Here is an 18,530-nt window from a genome sequence, read left to right on the forward strand (position 1 = left end):
AGGTGTGAAATTCCTATACTGCTGTGTTTATCGTGATTCATGACCTTATGCCCCCGGGGGAAGGGTGTAGTCAGCTTGGCATAAGCAGTCCTGTGCCAGATGCAGGGTGGTTCATATTCAGAAATGTTATTTACAGAGATATAAGCGGGGGTGGGGGCAGGAGTCAGAGGATCAAGGTCCCAGATAGCCTGGAATGTGCAGGATCAGATATCTGCATTGGAGCATTTACCCCCTTAATTTGTGTTTCCCAGGATGCCTGACTCTTACAGATCATTTCTCTTCCCAATGAACATGTGCCTACATATAGATATTTCCATTCCAGTCGTAGCCCTTGTTTATGTCACCAACAGACCTCATCACGTCTGACTGTTATTTTTACATAATGACTAAATCAGTGGAGGACCATGGAATATGAAGTATACAAATTTTGAAATCAGCTTAAATGTGTGCATCAACATGGTTTAAAAAATAGTGGAGGGCCTTAGGGTAATGATGCTTAGGTGCCACAGAGTTTAGCTGGTGAGGGTTCTGGTGTTAAGTAACCATTTAGAATCATAGAATCATTTAGGTTGGAAAAGACCCTTAAGATCGAGTCCAACGGTCAGCCTAATACTATCATGTCCACCTAATCCATGTCACTAAGTGCCATGTCTGCACATCTTTTAAATATCTCCAGGAATGGTGACTCAACCACTGAGTTACAGGCAAAGACTGATTAGGGAACATATCAGTGAAATTCACCAAAGATACTAAAATAAGAAAAGAATGTCAAATAATTACAAAATGGCTTGATGAATCATCCGAAAACACTGAAGAGAGGTATGTATATATCATCTGAGAATCAGTAATTGTCTGGGATTCAAGAGACCCAGGTTAAAATCCCCTATCTAAACATCTCCATTAAATGCAAAATTGCATTTAATTGGAGTGATAGCAGTCAGCTCTGCCCAGGACATGGGAACTTGCTCCCCAGGGCAGACCATTATGTGAGGCAGAGAATAGTTATGACATGCCAAGCTAAAAAAAATAAGCAGGTATTTCTTTCTTTAGAGTATGTTCATTTTCTTCCCAACACCAGTGTTTCTCCTAGCTTGTCTGATGCTTGGTTACCTCCTGCATTCTGTTGTTGCTCCAGTCACATAAAACCTGGATGGACAGAACTGAAGATCAGATATGAAGAAGTTGTACAAAGACATATAAAGCGGGTCCCATGGTAGGGAAATAAGCTGAAAATGGTTCTAATGTCACAGAAAGTGAAGGAAGGAGGTAGCAAACTGAATCAACTTTTAAGGTGCAAAGAGAAAGATCATGAGGACTTTACTTAAGAAAGAGACAGGGGGGAAAAAAAGGAGGACTTAAACAAAACAGTAAAGGGGAAAAGTCGATTTAAGTGGGGCTTAAGAAGGATAGAGAAAATATTATTCTACAGAAGTTTTGATCTGGCTACAGCTAAGAAGTGTTTTGCTGTCATCCTGTTAACTGGGAACAATACAGACAAGGGACTAAACTGTCTGATCCATATCTGTGTGACTGCAACCCTTTACAAACTATACTTTTTTTTGAAAAGACAGGATGAAAAAGTAGGAAGGGTGTGAGAGAATGAATAAATCCTTCAAGCTTTTCAGAGCAGTGGATGGATGTCTGTCCATACCAATGTACATATTTCGTATACGGGACTGTGGCCACCTTCACCTCCCTGTTTTCTGAGGCTTTTGAGCCAGAGCCTGGTGAGGCTTATGGTTGTTGGCCACTTGGTTTGAGGTGCACTTCAGTTGTTGGGTTTTTTTTTGAAGTCTGTAGCCTGCCTGCTTCCTGAAGCAGACCTGAAAAATGTAAACCAGTTTAAATCCACACTAACAGACCACCAGGGAAGATAGCTGCTGAGCCTTACTTTTTCGGAACCCAGAAGATTCAATTCCTTGACCCTGGTCAAAGTCTCTAGGTTGTTTTTGTGAATGCTGGTACAATCACAATAACAAAAGATTTCCAGGGTGTGGAGGGTATTTGTGAAATCCAGAATTTGATGGGCAGATTATTACAGTTTTTTTAACTTGCTTTGATGTTTGAAGAGTGCCTACCGTCAAGAATACGGAGGGACTTTTGTGACTAAACTTCCTTCTCTCCCAGAGTGAGAACTCCAAGAAGCAAAAAAGTGTACACACAACCCATGATTAAAAATAAAATCACCAAGGATTTTGTATGCCTCATTTCTGAGTTGACCAGCTATGAGATGTCAAGCTAGACTTGCGTTTTTTAACTGTCTTTTCAAAATTTTCTCTGATAATAAATCTTGTTTCAGATGTTTTGGCATGCAAAACCCCTGTTGAAAGTTTAGGACACAATATACTGCAGAAAAGAAAATTCTGAATAGCTTGATTTTGGGCTTTTTTTTTTTCCCTCCATGTTCTGCTAAAGATTTACTTGTTAAAAATCAGGCATCACTTTGTTGGCAAAGTAGGCAAGTAGTTTAAACTGTTCATTCTTTGTTGTTCTCAGTAGACTTTTGTCATGATTTTGTTGCTCAAACATTCGTTCAACTCTCATGTTGTATGCTTCATAGGTCAGTATTTTAATTGTCTTCCTATTACAGCAGTGAGGCTCTGTTTTTTGGTGAGTTAGGTACACAATTTAGAGTTTAATAAACAGAAGCACTTAGTGAAAAAGGAAAAAAAAAAAAGAAATCCAGACTTGCACATGCCTACAGTACAGTGCTTTCCGTCAAAAATCCTGGAATAGCCATTTTGTTAAACAAGTAATTTTGTGGCAGCAGAACTAATGAAGCCTGGTTTCCTATGGTTTTTTGTCTCATGGGTGATTGACTTTCACTATCTGAGAGGATGTGAGCCCCAGGCAAAGCTTTTCCCATCATTCGGGTGTTTATATAAGGGCTTTCTCCCATGAGGCTTCTCTCATGTCTTGAACTCACAACGGCAAGTTTTCTCAGAGCCAGGACTCTGATAGCATCTCTACCCATCTGTCTATTTTCAGGAAAAGAGGAGGAATTCAGCTATCTTTCACAGTTCTACCAGTGTTAGAAGCTGGTTGGAAATATCATTAAGAAATTGTTGGAATGAATACACAGGTGAATACAAAATGAATGATCACACAGGCTCCAATTTTGTAGGAAATTCTACTGAAAAGAACTTGGGCATTTCAGGATGCAGCACTGCAGTGCATATCAGAGATATTGTGTGCTTGAAAAGCCTGGTTCAAATTTTTTCCCATAAGAGAAGGCAGATTTGATGGTATATTTCCTGATTTTCAATGTTATGTGCACAACAGCAGATGTGTAATATGTTTCCAAAATGGTGCTTTTGTCCTTTTCTTTCAGTGAGTCCACACAACTACCGCCATCAGCTATTGATTAACTATGTTGTTTAATCCAGACTGCATAGATTTGCACTTTGGAACAGAAGATTTCCATTTTGGCCCTACTATGAAAGCCAGCACTGGTAAATGTTAAGTCTAATTTTTTAGTTTTCACAATTGCACCCTTATTCATAATTGTGTAGGTAATTATCCAGTCAAATACGCATTATCCTCTACTATTTTTATAAGAATGCTGTTCTTCAGTGCAGTCCACTGAAATAACTTCTAGCACTTCATGTATATATTTGGATAGTAAAGGCAAAGTCATAAAGAGATAGTCCTAGTGCAGCCAGGATATAGCAATGCCTATATTAAAGTCAGTGAAGTAAAACTCTAGTGTGTATCCTTTGATGCTCTGCCTCAGTGATGCAATACAAATGTACATTTTAATGGTGCTTTTATAGTACTTGAACTCTTGGCTATATTGAAATGCACTTTTTCATCCTTGATGTTTTTGGAACGTGTTGAGAGCATAATATCCATGTTTTTCATAGATCCCAGAGAGACCTCCCTCTAACTTTTCTTTTGGCCGCTCACAGCAAACCCTGCTTTGTTTGGGTGCTGGGGAACTCTTGTGAATTAGTCATCATCAGTGAGGCAAGAAGTGGAGGCTGAGTTAGCTGTCTATATTTTAATTAAATGAGAAGCTTTGGATTCTCACTAGACAAATTCTTAGGTTTGGACCTTCTGCTTAGAGTCTGAACTGCTGGAAATTTCCTGACTTTTTCTAAATGGCCTGTATTTTTTTGAGAGGGTCGCATGCAATTTGAAGAACTGCTGGGGAAATAAACTAATAATAGTATCTAGAACATTTCAGTCATCCATTTCAGAGGCTTTAGAGAGGTATCATTAGCTCCATTTCACATGTGGGGAACCTGAGGCACAGAGGATTGAAGTGACTTGCCCCAGACCATCCAGCAAGTGAGAAATGGAACTACAGTTAGGAGCTCTGGCTTTTAAGTTGTGCCAAATCCATTCAGACACATGCTGCAGCCATCACGAGAGGAGGAGACATGTCACATGCTAGCAGTGAGTAGTAGAGATTTAACCTTTAGAAATAGCAGTTATTTAACCTCTGTGGTTCACAAAACAGAGTGTCTTAAAGAGTAGAAAGAGCTGGAGATTTGCACCTTCTGACATTCAGACAGCTTGGCACCAGTGGGCTAGCAAGGAGAAGCTTGTGTCTCTGCCTGGACTAGTGAGGAGACATGCCTCCATGACTGAGTCAATCTTCACATGATTTCCTCTCTCACTCAATAGAAAAACACTTGTTTGGGTACAGAATGAGATTCTGCTATTTTCTACAGTATTCAACTGTTATGGTGGCTGGACTCTCAAGCTGTCATGAGAGAATTATCCTTCCTTTCCTTCTGTGCAGACACCTCATATTTCTTTAGATACCATCTGATCTAACATTTTACTCGATGAGCCATCTGATGCTTAGTCATAACCTAAACAAGGTTATTTTGTCCATGTGTGTCACAGTAGGAACCAAATTTTGAACTTCTGTCCTGGATTGTGCTGTCTTGCCTGAGTAGCTAGAGGTGAAGAAATACTTGTGCTACTCTTCTTACCTCCAGTGCCTAGAAACACAGGTTTTCAACAGACAGAGGATGAACATATCTGATGTTTTTCTTGCTTCTCTCACAGGCTTTCTCAGACAGAGAGGGAGGCAAGCAGCAGAGTAATAGCTTTATATACTTTCCTGCAGAAGGGGAGAAACAACAAGAAACTATGGTGGGGAAAGGAGGGACTACAGATAGAGGAACTCAGTTCTGAAATATTTTGAAACAATTCTTTTTTGCTTACAGCTTTCAGAATCTCAGTGGCACCCATTACATAGCATGGTCACAGTGCAGGAGCTGAGATGTAAACTCCAAACAAACAGTAAAGAAGGGGGAGATGTGCTTACATCTGTTTTAAAGGAGAGCAGTGTAAACATTACACTGAAATCTTCCTGTTGAATTTTCTTAACAGCAGTGAAGAGTAAGCCTGTGTAAGGAACACTGCTCAACAACAGCTTTTGCTTTAAAATTATCCCATATTCCTAAAGCTGTGCACTATTATTTTGTATGGGTAAACCATCTTCTGTGTGTACTCAATTTTTATTTTTTTTTATTTTTTCACTAACAACCCGCACTGTGGGCCAAGGGAGATCAAGATGAGGTTTTCATTTCATTCAGAGCTCTGGAATCCAGCCCACTGGAACTTGTATCTTTTGAAGCTCTAATAATTAACATGCCTGCATTCCTTAAACTGCAGCACTCACCAGAATGTGCTTCCTGCAGAGCTGAATGAGGGCGAGGACATTGCCTGGCCAGCAGGAAGAAAAGGATGGTGACCCTTCCTGGAGGGATTCCTGCTGTCTTTGGGCTGGTTGCAGGAGAGGATTCACCTGAGTTGGGTGTGGCCAGAAAGTTCTTGGCCCCTTTGCACCATACAGGAGGTATGTGGGATGTGGCACTCTCTTTAGTCTTCTTTTTTAACTTGTCTAAGAAGCAGGCTCTTTCCCACCCCAGGGTTCTGCTTACTGTAGAGATACTCCAGTTCCTTGTTAATCCAAATTTGGAAGCAGATATAAGAGAATTTTGTTGACCTAAAAAAAAAAGCTGTGATTTCTAACAACTGGTGTGAGGATATGACTTCTTTTCCCAGACCCCTTCCTCCCTCTTGTGAAAGGAGGCCAAGTGAGGCCCTATCAGTGACTGGAAGACTGTATTCTCTGAATCAGCTCCCCAGTAAGCAGAAATGACTGGGGGAGTGAGTGTCAGTAGATAGTGTTTCACACACAATATGGCCTGAAATAAGTACCCAAGATCCTCCTCTGAAGTGCCAAGGAATCCATTTGGCCTGTCAGTATGGCACAGTCCTTGCTGACTGTGGTGGGTTGACCCAGGCTGGATGCCAGGTGCCCACCAAAGCCGCTCTATCACTCCTCCTCCTCAGCTGTACAGGGGAGAGAAAATATAATGAAAGACTTGTGGGTCGAGATAAAGACAGGGAGGGATCACTCACTAATTACCATCATTGGCAAAACAGACTTAACTTGAGGAAATCAGTTTAATTTATTACCAATCAGATCAGAGTAGGGTAATGAGAAATAAAACCAAATCTTAAAATACCTTCCCCCCGCTCCTCCCTTCTTCCCAGGCTTAATTTTACTCCCAGTTTCTCTACCTCCTTCCCCCTCCACTGGTGCAGGGATACAGGGAATGGGTGTTGTGGTCAGTTCATCACCCATTGTTTCTGCTGCTCCTTCCTCCTCAGGGGGAGGACTCCTCACACTCTTCCCCTGCTCCAGCGCGGGGTCTAGCAGCTTCTCACAGAAGCCACCCCTGTAGCCCTCTCGACTACCAAAATGTTGCCACACAAACCCAATACGCTGACTTTCGTTCACATGTGATGTCTTGGGGTCTGTAGTGTGACCGTGACACACAGTTGATCTCATTTAGAGTTTTCTCAAACTATGATCTCAGAAAGGTTAGGAAGTCCACCCCCTGTCCCAAGGAAGGATCAGTTAAACCAACATCACTTGTCATAGAGATTTGTCTGATCTGTTCTTAAATACCACCCAGAATGATCTCTCCAGACAAACTAGCCAGTGTTTTATTTTCTTCTTTGTTAGAGGACTCTTTTCCCCAAATTTCTCATACTGCAGATCAAGTCTTCTTATCCTGTCCACACTGGACCTGGAAAAAAGTTTGTTCCTTTCCCTTTCTTTTTGCAGCCTTACACACTGAAGATTGTTATCAAGTCTCCTCAATCTTTTTCTCTAAACAACTCCAATATATTCAGTCTTTCCTTCTACGTCAGGTTTTCTGGACCTCACATTAGTTTCCATTGCTCTCCTCAGGGCTATCTTCATTTGGCTCTGTCCGTGAAGTGCAGAGTCCAAATGGGGCAGAGTACTTCGGCTGAGCTCTTTCCCATGCTGAGAAGGGGAAAGCATCTAGCCTTTCTATATGTTTCACAGTCCTACCAGTGGTTGCTATTCCAGCACTTAGGCCAACAACTATTCCTCAATTTAAAGGTAAAACAGAAATCTCTAGCCTGTAGCCAAAGCAAAGCAGGTACTCAAACACCACGTTTCGGTACACCCCTGGCTCCAGGTGGACCGGTGGCTGAATCCACAGAGGGCTCTTATTTAGCTCCCCTACTTCTTTCTTTCCTCTCTGCTCAGAAAGGGTGACAAGGTGTGGCTTGCCAAGGCAGACTGCCAACAGCTAAAATTTCCTATACAGCTGTAGAAATAAAGAAGTATTGAGCATGCCTGGTCCCCACCACACCCTTTCCCTGGCTCTGCTTTGCCCTTCCTAGCTGAAGTACCCTGCTCTGCTGTCTGCACGTGCAGGGAGGCACACAGGGTTGCAGGGTACAATCCCTGTCTTTTCGCATGCCCACTTTTTTTTTTTTGAGGCAGACACAGATCCTACAGGGTCAGACCTACAGCACGTTTTGTGCTGCATGGCTGGGGCCCACCTCCATTGGTATACTGGGCTTTTTTCTAGTATTTTAGGGACATAAAATCTTCTAGGTTGGCCGGTTTTAATTCACTTTCAGGTAATAGCACAGGTGCCCCATGAGTTCAGAAGGATGGAGTGGCACAACCCCGTTCTGATACAAAGCTTAAGCCCTGCTTTTTTGCCTTTTTTTATTTAATGGAAAGTCAATGCTTTACTTCACGGATGTCCCTGGCAGAAGAAGGGAACAAGCAGTCCTGAAAACTACTTTAAAAGCACCTCATAGTTATACTGTGATCACGTCTGAAGCTGTGAATGCAGGGGCTCAGTTTTTTGAGATGCTGAGAGCTCTCAGCTGTCTGGAGGTCAACAGAAGTTAAAGTCACTAAGCATTTCCTAGTCGCTCTTACCACCCAGTAGGACAAGAACCAACTGAAATCAGTAAAGTCTGGCCTGGTTGCCTTCTTGTGTTAAAACCAGCTGTATGAAACTGACCCAGAGAGTGGAAGAAACTAAGAATTTAATTTGAAAAGGGGGGGAGTTTCATTACACTTGGATGTGGGTTTGGGGAGAGTGAATACAATCAGAAGTGATTTTTTTTCTCTTACTGATGGTGGGTTTTTTTTATCACCCAGCACGATCATGTATATGTTGCAGAATAAGAATAACATACATGCCAAATCTAATGGAGCAGGCATTCCTAGCTGTGCAGAGAAAGACAAGGTGTTCTTTTCTTCTCCATACAGTAGGAAAAGTGCATTTTTTTCCAACCTTGCATAATTTAAGGAACAGCTGGATATATTTACTTTCAAACCTTTCAATAAAGTCTACCTTTCAGATGAGAATAAGCATGAAAATTTTAAAGAGAATTTTCTGACAGCAGACAGAGGAAATGTTGGGGTTCTCAACCCTGACTAATGCTACTCTTGATAGGTTGTGCTTTCCAAAAATAAGGTAAAGACACTTGAGGAAGTGATTCAATACGATTAATACTCTGCGTTGCAAGAGATCTGTGTTATCTTGTCAGGATTGTCTCCCTACAAAGAGAAAGTAAAAGAAAGTGATGCTGTGTAGAGCAAAGAATTTAGTTCAGACAGCACATGCGAGGGAAGGCTAGAGAAACAGTAGCGCACAGTTTTACCCAGCATAGGGACACACACAGCTATTGCACCTTGAATGATTTGTCACGTCGTGGCTCTGTGTCCAGTTAAGTGAATGGCAAAACTCCTGAAGTAACAAAATGGTTTGTCGTAGGGCCAGGCTCTTTATATGTTTAAAAAAAAAAAAATCTTCACAGCCAAACTATCACATATTTATTTATTAGAGAAGATTATTGTTACAGCTTCTTAGCAATAAGCCCCAGTCCTGCTCAGAACCACAAAAAGCTGTAGCTTGGCTATACACGGTGCTTCGCAATGCCAGAGAGAGCCACTCCTATGTCATCGTAACTAACTAAAATCACAGGGAAAGTGATTGAATGATCAATTTTATAACACTTATATCCGTGCTGTAGATGCTATCAGAGGCTTTAATTACATAGCAATTGGTTGCAAATAACTAGTGATTGATGATGTAAATATGCCATGATTTACTGTCACCGTGGTCTCCATTTAGGTACCTAATGTCAGTCTGTGGTACCATACACGGCCCTTGAAAAGCAGCTTTTATAACTAGTCTTTGCTTTAATGAAAACCAGGATTCTTTCAGGAACTGAACAATAAAATTGTTAGCGTTTGTTTTTCTAGCTGAACTTCCAGTGACAAAATATTTAAGGCATATAGTACAATTGGTTTTCATCAGAGAGATGGGATGGATGATGTAAGGGTATAAAGAGTACATTGTACTTTACACATACAAATGTGTATTATGTAAGTAAACATTTTTTAAAAAAAAATATATTGGGAGATCTTTCAGTGAAAATAAATATTTTGTCCTATGTGTTTATGGAATCTAAGAATCTGATCTTTCTGCCTTTGTATTTTAAATCTCTGTGGCTTGAACTTGATTTTCTGAGTTTCCATAGGACTGTCCAAATTGGTTAGCTTATTAGAGCCATATTTTAGAGTTTATTTTCAATTTTTCTTACAGTCTATCTAGTATTTATCAGTTCCAGGAAAAATCTTGACATAGAGGCTGGGTCATTTTTCAATTCAGTGTTTTTTTTAGTGGCTTTCTTCTCCTTATAGATACAGCATAATTCTATATTGTTTAGCTTGCAGATGAGAACTTCACTTGCAAAAAAGAAGGTAGAAACACAGAATTCCAACAGCAAATGAAAGCCATGATGTTGTAATTAAATAATGCAAATATTATTGGATTAAATTACTGCATGAGATTTTATGGCTTGTGTGATTAGCTGTCCAGCCTTTCTTAGGAGGGAGGGCTGGAGACTAGTTGTGGACCTGCTCGCAGGACATGGTATAGAGATGATGGCTCCTGGGTTGAAGTGCCTGGCTAAGTAGGACTCCAGGTGTTTCCCTTCAGCAGTGGGGAACTGCAGCAGTGGTTTTTGGGAGGCAGAGGCAGTCTTTTGCGTGGAATCAGCCTGCAGCCTGGCACCTGCAGGCAGCTGCTTGGTGTGCAGCAACTTGGGACTACACAAACACTTTTGTCTTTAAAAAACAAAATATTAAAATATCTGTCAATCACTGTATAGAAAATGGTTTTGTGAGCAGTAAATCTACTGAGGTCTAATATCTAGTTTTCTGTCTTCTGGGTAGATCTTGTCTCATCCACAGTGCAAATGCTAATCAAACCTGTTCCCAGAGCTATGGATAGCTCTGGATACCCATAATGTTTTGCATTCGATGATGTCTAATACTGTTGTCATTTTTCTGTGGAGCAGTAATAGAAGCTTATCCTCAGTTCATTTTAAAACAACCTCATAGAAACTGAATATATTTCACATCCCTGTTCCTCTTAAAATGCGACTGAAATTGGCCATGTGCTCAGAAGTTATTAAGGGAAGATACATATTATGATTATACATTTTCAATATCTTAGGAAACTAGGCCAAGAATAATAGTGGTATCAGTTTGTTGAATAAAATACTGAATCACATCAGGATATGTTTGCAACAAACTCTCCAGGTTTGGCAGGATCTCATTTGGAAAATGAATTATACATTATAGGGGTTCGCTGGAAAGTCAATTGTCTGCAGATTCCTTAGTAGGACAGATCTTTATCTTCTGTTCTCCCCCATATGAAAGACAGGTGATGAAAAAGATATGCATTAACTTATTTAGATTGTAGGAAGTCAAAGGGGAAATGAGTTTGAATGGTTTATCTACTTTCAACATTATATAACAGAATAGGTCTAATGTCGGTCAACCATGTCAGAGGGTATTCACTATTTGTAAAATTAACTAAATGTGGATTTTGGAGTTTAACTTTAGGATTCTACTTCTTCAAACACTGGGTAAATCCTTAACACAGTAAGTGATGCAGAGATGTTTAGCACATTTTCTACTTGAAATATGTGTTGATTGCTGAAATAAGGCCCCTGATTATCTTTGGAAAAAGATACTTGATTTGTCTTTCAGGATAAAAATCAAAGTTAAACAATTAAAAGTTTCTTTTTACTATCTCACAATGAAGGCATAAAACCAGGATTGCATCTGAAGTAGGCAAAAGTATTTAGTAGTTTAAGCAGATCTTTTGGGGAAGGTTTTGGTTTGCTTTTTGATTATTTTTTTTTCCTAGGAAAATAAGAAGTGGAGCAAACACTAAAGAATAGGAGCATGCTTCCAAAATTATAAAATTTAAAAAATCTGAAAACTGTTTTCAGACTTCTTCCAAGTGTCTTAGTGGCACTCTGATCAGAGGTCAAAGAACTGGTAGGTTTTAAAGCCAGGAGGAGTTATTAGTATTCATCTCTTTCAGCTTTCCTTATAGGACAAACCATAGAATTTCACCCTGCAGTTCTTGGTTTGTGCCCAGAACATTTGAGCCAGGTGTGAAAAAATTCAATATTGACACAGACTTGAAGTCATGAAGAATTTACTACATCCTTTCATAAGCTGTTTAACTGCTTAATTTCCTCACAGTAGAAATCTGTGTACTTTACCATTTGAACTTATCTAAATTCATCTTCTAACCATGGGATCTTGTTATGTCATTATGCACAGCATTAAAGCATCTGTTTTTATAATGTGAACACCAGTGCCTGCATGAGGCAGGGATGTCTGCTCAGCAAAATGAGGTTAACGCTGAAATGTGTGTCACAGCTCTGAGTGCGTCAACATTTTTCCCAAAGTTAGAGTATCCCATCAAGTGCAGAAATGGGAAATCTGTTGAGTTACCAGCAAGAGGTGAAAGACCAGGCAGTTTTAGTACCAATTACTAGTTTCCCATGTGCCTCTCCTTAGTGGTAATATCCTGTGAGAGACTGTGATTTAACATAGCCACCACACTGACACATAAGATGGCAGAGCTACATCTAAGAAGGAGAAAACACTGGTTCAGCTGTTTGTCTCGTTGTCTTTCCAGAGCTGAGAGTATGTTGCCTGATGGACACCAAATATTGGTCTGGTCACTTCTATCACCAGAAGCACAGTCTGTCATTTTTACCAAAGTCATAAAGGTAGCTAACTTGATTCTGTCTCTTCTATGCCTGCCAATACTTTGTCTCCTTTCTAGTGTACAGAATCAGTATAAATTGACCTGGTTACCTGGGATATGGAGAAGGCTGAGGGACTCAGTAGCTTTTTTGCCTCAGTTTTCAGCAGCAAGTACTCCAGCCACACCGCCCAAGCTGTAGAAGGCAAAGGTGGGGGCTGGAGGAATGAAGAACTGCCTGCTGTAGAAGATCAGGTTCGAAACCATCTAAGGAACCTGAAGGTGCACAAGTCCATGGGACCTGATGAGATGCACCTGTGGATCCTGAGGGAACTGGCAGATGAAGTGGCTAAGCCACTGTCCATCATATTTGAGAAGTCGTGGCAGTCTGGTGAAGTTCTCGCTGACTGGAAAAGGGGAAACGTAACCTCCATTTTTAAAAAGGGAAAAGAGGAAGACCTGGGGAACGCCAGGCCAGTCAGTCTCAGCTCTGTGCCTGGCAAGATCATGGGGCAGATCCTCCTGGAAATTATACTAGAGTGCATGGAAAATAGGGAGGTGATTGGTGACAGCCAACATGGCTTCACTAGGGGCAAATCGTGCCTGACAAATTTGGTGGCTTTGTACGACGGGGTTACAGTGTTGGTGGAGAAGGGAAGAGCAACTGATGTCATCTACCTGGACTTGTCAAATGCTTTGCACACTGTCCTGCATGACATCCTTGTCTCTAAATGGGAGAGACGTGTATTTGACAGATGGACCACTCGATGGGTGAGGAATTGGCTGGATGGTCACACTCAGTTGCAATCAACAGCTCCATGTCCAGGTGGAGAGCAGGGATGAGTGACGTTCCTCAGGAGTCGGTGTTGGGACTGACACTGTTTAACATCTTTGTTGGACACATGGGCAGTGGGATTGAGTGCACGCTCAGCAAGTTTGCTGATGACACCAAGCTGTGTGGTGCAGTCAACACGCTGGAGGGAAGGGATGCCATCCAGAGGGACAGGCTTGAGAGGTGGGCCCATGCCAACCTCATGAAGTTCAACAAGGCCAAATGCAAGGTCCTGCACGTGGGTCGAGGCAATCTCAAGCACAAACACAGGCTGGGTGATAAGTGGATAGAGAGCAGCCCTGCGGAGAAGGACTGGGGATATTAGTGGATGAAAAACTGACTATGACCCAGCAATGTGCACTCGCAGCCCAGAAGGCAAACAGCATCCTGGGCTGCATCAAGAGAAGTGTGGCCAGCAGGTCGAGGGAGGTGATTCTCCCCCCTCTACTCCACTCTTGTGATACCCCACCTGGAGTCCTGTGTCCAGCTCTGCGGGCCGCCAGTATAAGAAGGACGTGGACCTGCTTGAGTGGATCCAGAGGAGGGCACAAAGATGATCAGGGGGCTGGAGCACCTCCCTTATAAGGACAGGCTGAGAGAGTTGGGGTTGTTCAGCCCAGAGAAGAGAAGGCTCTGGGGAGACCTTGTAGCGGCCTTCCAAGTACCTAAAGGGGGCTACAGGAAAGATGGGGAAGGACTCTTGGTCAGGGAGTGTAGAGATAGGATGAGGGGTAACAGTTTTAAAGTGAGAGAGGGTAGATTCAGATTAGATATAAGGAAGAAAATCTTTACTGTGAGGGTGGTGAGACACTGGAACAGGTTGCCCAGAGAGGTTGCTGCCCTCTCCCTGGAAGTGTTCAAGGCCAGGTTGGACAGGGCTTTGAGCAACCTGGTCTAGTGGAAGGTGTCCCTGCCCATGGCAGGGGGGTTGGAACTAGATGAACTTTAAGGTCCTTTCGAACCCAAACCATGCTACGATAAATACAGAGGCTTAAGTGAGCAACATACCTTAATGGAAATTCTCCATATAGAGAGAGGGAAAAGACAGAAATCTATTCAAGAAATTGTTACAGTGACATTTTAATTTTGAAAGCTTAGGATAACTATAGCAGAGGAAGTCAATGGTCTTCAAATACTGCAGTTAAAGGGTTTGGGCACACAGAATTTAATAATATTTTCTTTGTGAAGCCTGCAATTGATTGGTCTCTAGTTCTTTACCATTTTAATTGTACTGTTTATACTATAAAGAGGAATGTAAGGTACTTTCAAGATCAGCTAAAAAAGCAGATTCTGTCCCCTAAAAGCATAGTTTCACACATTTCCACCAAACACTCAGAGATGTTGCTAAGCTTCTCTGAATATAAATGTTGACTAATAAACAGTGGTCACTGAATTCTGATGTCTTCTGTGTTCAGGCAAGTTCATTTCATGAATTGAATCATATTATAAATAGGAGAAGTGGCAGTTTTCAAAAGACAGAATATTCAGATTATACGCATCCTTTACCCTCACCTCATCCTTCCATCAAGGATTCCATGTGTTCCTTTTCCTTTGTCTTAAATATTCTTATGAAAAACAGTTGGCCTTTACAAAACAATTGCTATGTTTGTTTGGATTTTTTCATAGATGTAGTGCTTCCTATTATTTGTTCCTTGAAAACAATTTGAGAAAATATTCTTACAGCATAATTCAGATAACATATTTGTAGCAATAAAGATAGATGGTCCGATTTGAAGAAGCAGCATTCCTATCTGTTAACACCTGCAAGATACTACTGAGAACTTGGAGCTTCAGGCTCAGCCCCACAAAGGACATAGGTGCTCAAGCTGGAATACCAAAATACAAAGTCAAAAAGTCCTCACTTCATTGCCTCCCAGTTCTATAGTCATCAAGTTCCCTCCCTTCTTGAGGTGCCTGGATTTCTATTCTGTACCTCCAGTTGGAGCCTCAGGAACACTTACTTTTCTGGCTATGCTTGGGGTGGTCCTGCAGCCCTTGGAAGGGACCCAGTGCAATCAGGAAGCGGAGAACAAATTTAACACACAGCCAGTTGGATCAGGCCTGCACAAACATGGATATGACTCTCTCAAAATTTAAATAGTCCTCATTGGTACCATGTACAACTAACCACAATAAGCTGAGGGTACCCACCCTCAGCAAATGCTAGACCAAAGCTCGATTAGTTAAATATATATATGCCTATGTATGTTGTCATATGCATGTGTCTGTTGTTTATTAAAAAGAAGCTACAAAACATCTCTGGTGCAGATACCAAGACCAAAACTCTTTCATCCTAAATGGATGCCTTGACCACTGAGATAGAGGAGAGGTCTGTTCTGGGGTTACTGTACATGACTTGGGTTTCTTCAGCCTGAGGCAAAAACTGAGCTTGTGTCTGACTTCCTTGGCCAGGTGCTCCCAGAAAGGCCATGGCAAGAGGCGTATATCAGTGCAGCACTGCATGGACATCTGGTGTCCTACTGTCCCTGTTTCTCAAGGTTCATGTGTAAAAGCCTCTCTGGCAGCCAGAATGGCTGGAGGATGCTATGGGACATGTGGCTCTGAAGAGGCCAGACCAAGTTATGCTAGGCTCGGTCGCTCTCCCAGCATGCTGGTCCCATGGGGCAGCTCTGAATCACTGCCTGGACCTCAGCAGCAGGCTCCCAGGACATGTTACCTGGCGTATCTTGCTGTCCAGGGTCTGAATGCAAGGAGGTGGCTGCCCTTAAGCATGAAAGCTCCTAATTTCCAAAAAGGAAAGATCAAATTGTGCAGTTGTAACATTTGGAATTGGGAAGGAGGGAAACTATAGTGAAAAATGAGGAAATTATTGTCTTGTTGCATATAGCGGTCAATCTGCTTGTTTATTTTCAACCACTTAATTAGAAAAGAAAAGGACATATTGAAATTGTCCAGTGATTCCAAGACAATGTGTTCTTCCATTTTCAGTGGAAGTTTGGAGAAGTTCAGGTGACAAGTTTGAATCATAGCCATGTGGACTAAAGTCGGAGGTTTTGCCTCCTGAAGGGTAAGTTATCACACATAGCATAGCGTCATTATTTTCCTAGTGGAAATGGGCCTGTTTACTTGGGGACCTTGGTTTTGTGTGTGTATCTGCAATGTCACACATCTGGTGTTTGTCTCTGCAATCACTTTTTGCTAGTTTAGGTCTAACGTGTCTGCTGATAGCTATGGTATCCACTGTCCTGTAGCAGGAAAACAGGTAATGTTTTTCAGTTTGCTAAATCTGTCGCCTCTTGTGCATATTACTGCTTCCTTTGTTGCTCCTTTAGTGCAATGACATCCATGCCAGGATGAAATAGGAAAGCAACAAAATTTCCTAGTGCAGGCAGAGACCCGCACACAATGATTAGACTGGATTTGTCCAAACTTTTGCCATTTCATTCTTTCTCAGATGTTTTGTGGGGAAGTTGTTTGTGCTCTGACAAGCAAACTATTGTGTTTGTTTGTTTGCTTTTTATGCGTTAGATATTTTTAAAAGTTCATTTTTATGCTCCAATGACTACACAAATTGCTACTATCCGTTAGTATTTGCCTGGAGGATTAGGACTAACATTTAGAATAATGTACCCGGCATGTCTCTTTGATTATTACAGAACTACCACATGAAGTATTATTTGGTGGCAATTTTATGATGTCCCCAAGTGGAATAAAATGTCTATTTTATTAAAAAAAGAATGCACCCAAGGACAGTGAAATGGAACCCTGATACAAATGTTTCGCAATAGGACACATTCTCATGAAGTGATTTAGTGTCTCAGCTGGGATTTAACTCCCAGGGAGAATTCCAGAATTGTCACTTACTGACACTGGTTTATTTTCAGTGGAGAATGCTGACTTCTCAGAAAAGGAGGAGGGGAGTGAAGAACCATCTCGTTTCTTTTATCCCTGTGTTTGGTGGGTCAGGGCAAAGTTATTTGGGGGCCATTCTGCTGCATTCCTTGTCAGATACTCATTCCTCAAGTGCTGAGCAGGAAATTTTATTGCTTTCACTTGGGGTAGTTAAAAATAATAAATTGTCTTTGAGAATAGGAGATGCATTTTATATGTCTTTTGTAAACTTTGCGCTCAGAGATCTCCATCAGCTGTGCAAATGCACCAGTGATCCTGTTAACATCTGGCAAGCAGCAAATGGGAAAAAATCAGTTTTAAAAAAATCTTTAGTGTAGTATTCCAAAACAAGTTTTTAATTAGGGTTTTTTTTTCCCCCATTATTTTGCATAGGCCTGAAGTGATCATCAATTTCTTAGTCAGAAAATACGCTGCTTCCACTGACAGTTCTCATTATGGTGTAACTACAACTACTGGACCGTCTTGTTTGAACTGAATTATCATTGCTGCATTTTGGAAGACTGAGTTCTTAAGCTTGACAAGAGTGGTGCTTGCAGAACTGTGTGTGACTACATGTCTGCACTCAGCCCGTGCCAGTAGGAGACGTAAAGCTAAATGACTCCTCGGATTTTAACTGACGTGGAAGGTAAGTTGGGTAAGCAATAGGTAGAAACACTCATTTCTCAAGAGCTGTGTTCATAACTGGAAACCATTTGAGTTCTAATTAAAGAAATGGGAAAAGCCACTTTCAGCATTACTTTCACATAGGAGGATTTATTTTTTTTAATAATAAATCATGTGTTATGACTGCTGTTATTGTATGTAGGTGTGCCCATGTATACACATACATAGGCACAGAGGACATGGATCCATTTCTTCTGGTTTTAAGTCATGCCTGAGAAAATGCCATATTCTAATGTATAAAATAGACATACAAATGAAACAATATGTATTTTGTTTTGGTCTGCTAGCAATGGCTCTCGGTACTTCATTCCTTGATGACAAATCCAACTTAGAGTTAAACATATTTTGAAATTTTTCAATATTTGTAATGTTTTCTGAGAAGCCGTCCATGCTTCATGCTCAGAAAATTCAGAGATTATTTAAGTGCACTTTCTCACATGATAGAAATGACCCTTCAGGTGGATGATCTGTTGCATCTCGGGGGCCCTGAAGATTGCTGGTATCTATTTTACTTATGTGTGTATGCCTCACTGGCACCCAGAACTATCCATTCCCTTCTTTTCAGTGAATTAATGTTTAACTTTAAGCCCACATAGGTATGGCAGGGCTCAGGCTGGACACTCTCCTGAGAGACACACACACACACCCGTGTGTGCGGTAACACACTGCAGTGGTGCTGCTTTTTCTAACAGGAGTCACTAGCTGTGACATGGAGGTGGATATTTCTGGCAGTCCTAACTTGCCATATCAATGTGTAAAGTCTCCAACAATTTCTC

The 18,530-nt window shown here is 41.3% G+C and overlaps 1 long non-coding RNA gene across 1 annotated transcript; it reads left to right on the plus strand.

Moving 5' to 3' along the window:
• Positions 1-5,543: 5,543 nt before the first annotated feature.
• Positions 5,544-17,710, plus strand: LOC141941845 (uncharacterized). The gene is made up of 3 exons (XR_012628442.1): positions 5,544-5,815; positions 16,168-16,246; positions 17,464-17,710. It is a non-coding gene; the product is annotated as an uncharacterized LOC141941845 (long non-coding RNA).
• Positions 17,711-18,530: the final 820 nt, after the last annotated feature.

The sequence above is a fragment of the Strix uralensis genome, chromosome 3 (genome assembly GCF_047716275.1).
Source record: "Strix uralensis isolate ZFMK-TIS-50842 chromosome 3, bStrUra1, whole genome shotgun sequence".
Classification (NCBI taxonomy): Eukaryota; Metazoa; Chordata; class Aves; order Strigiformes; family Strigidae; genus Strix; species Strix uralensis.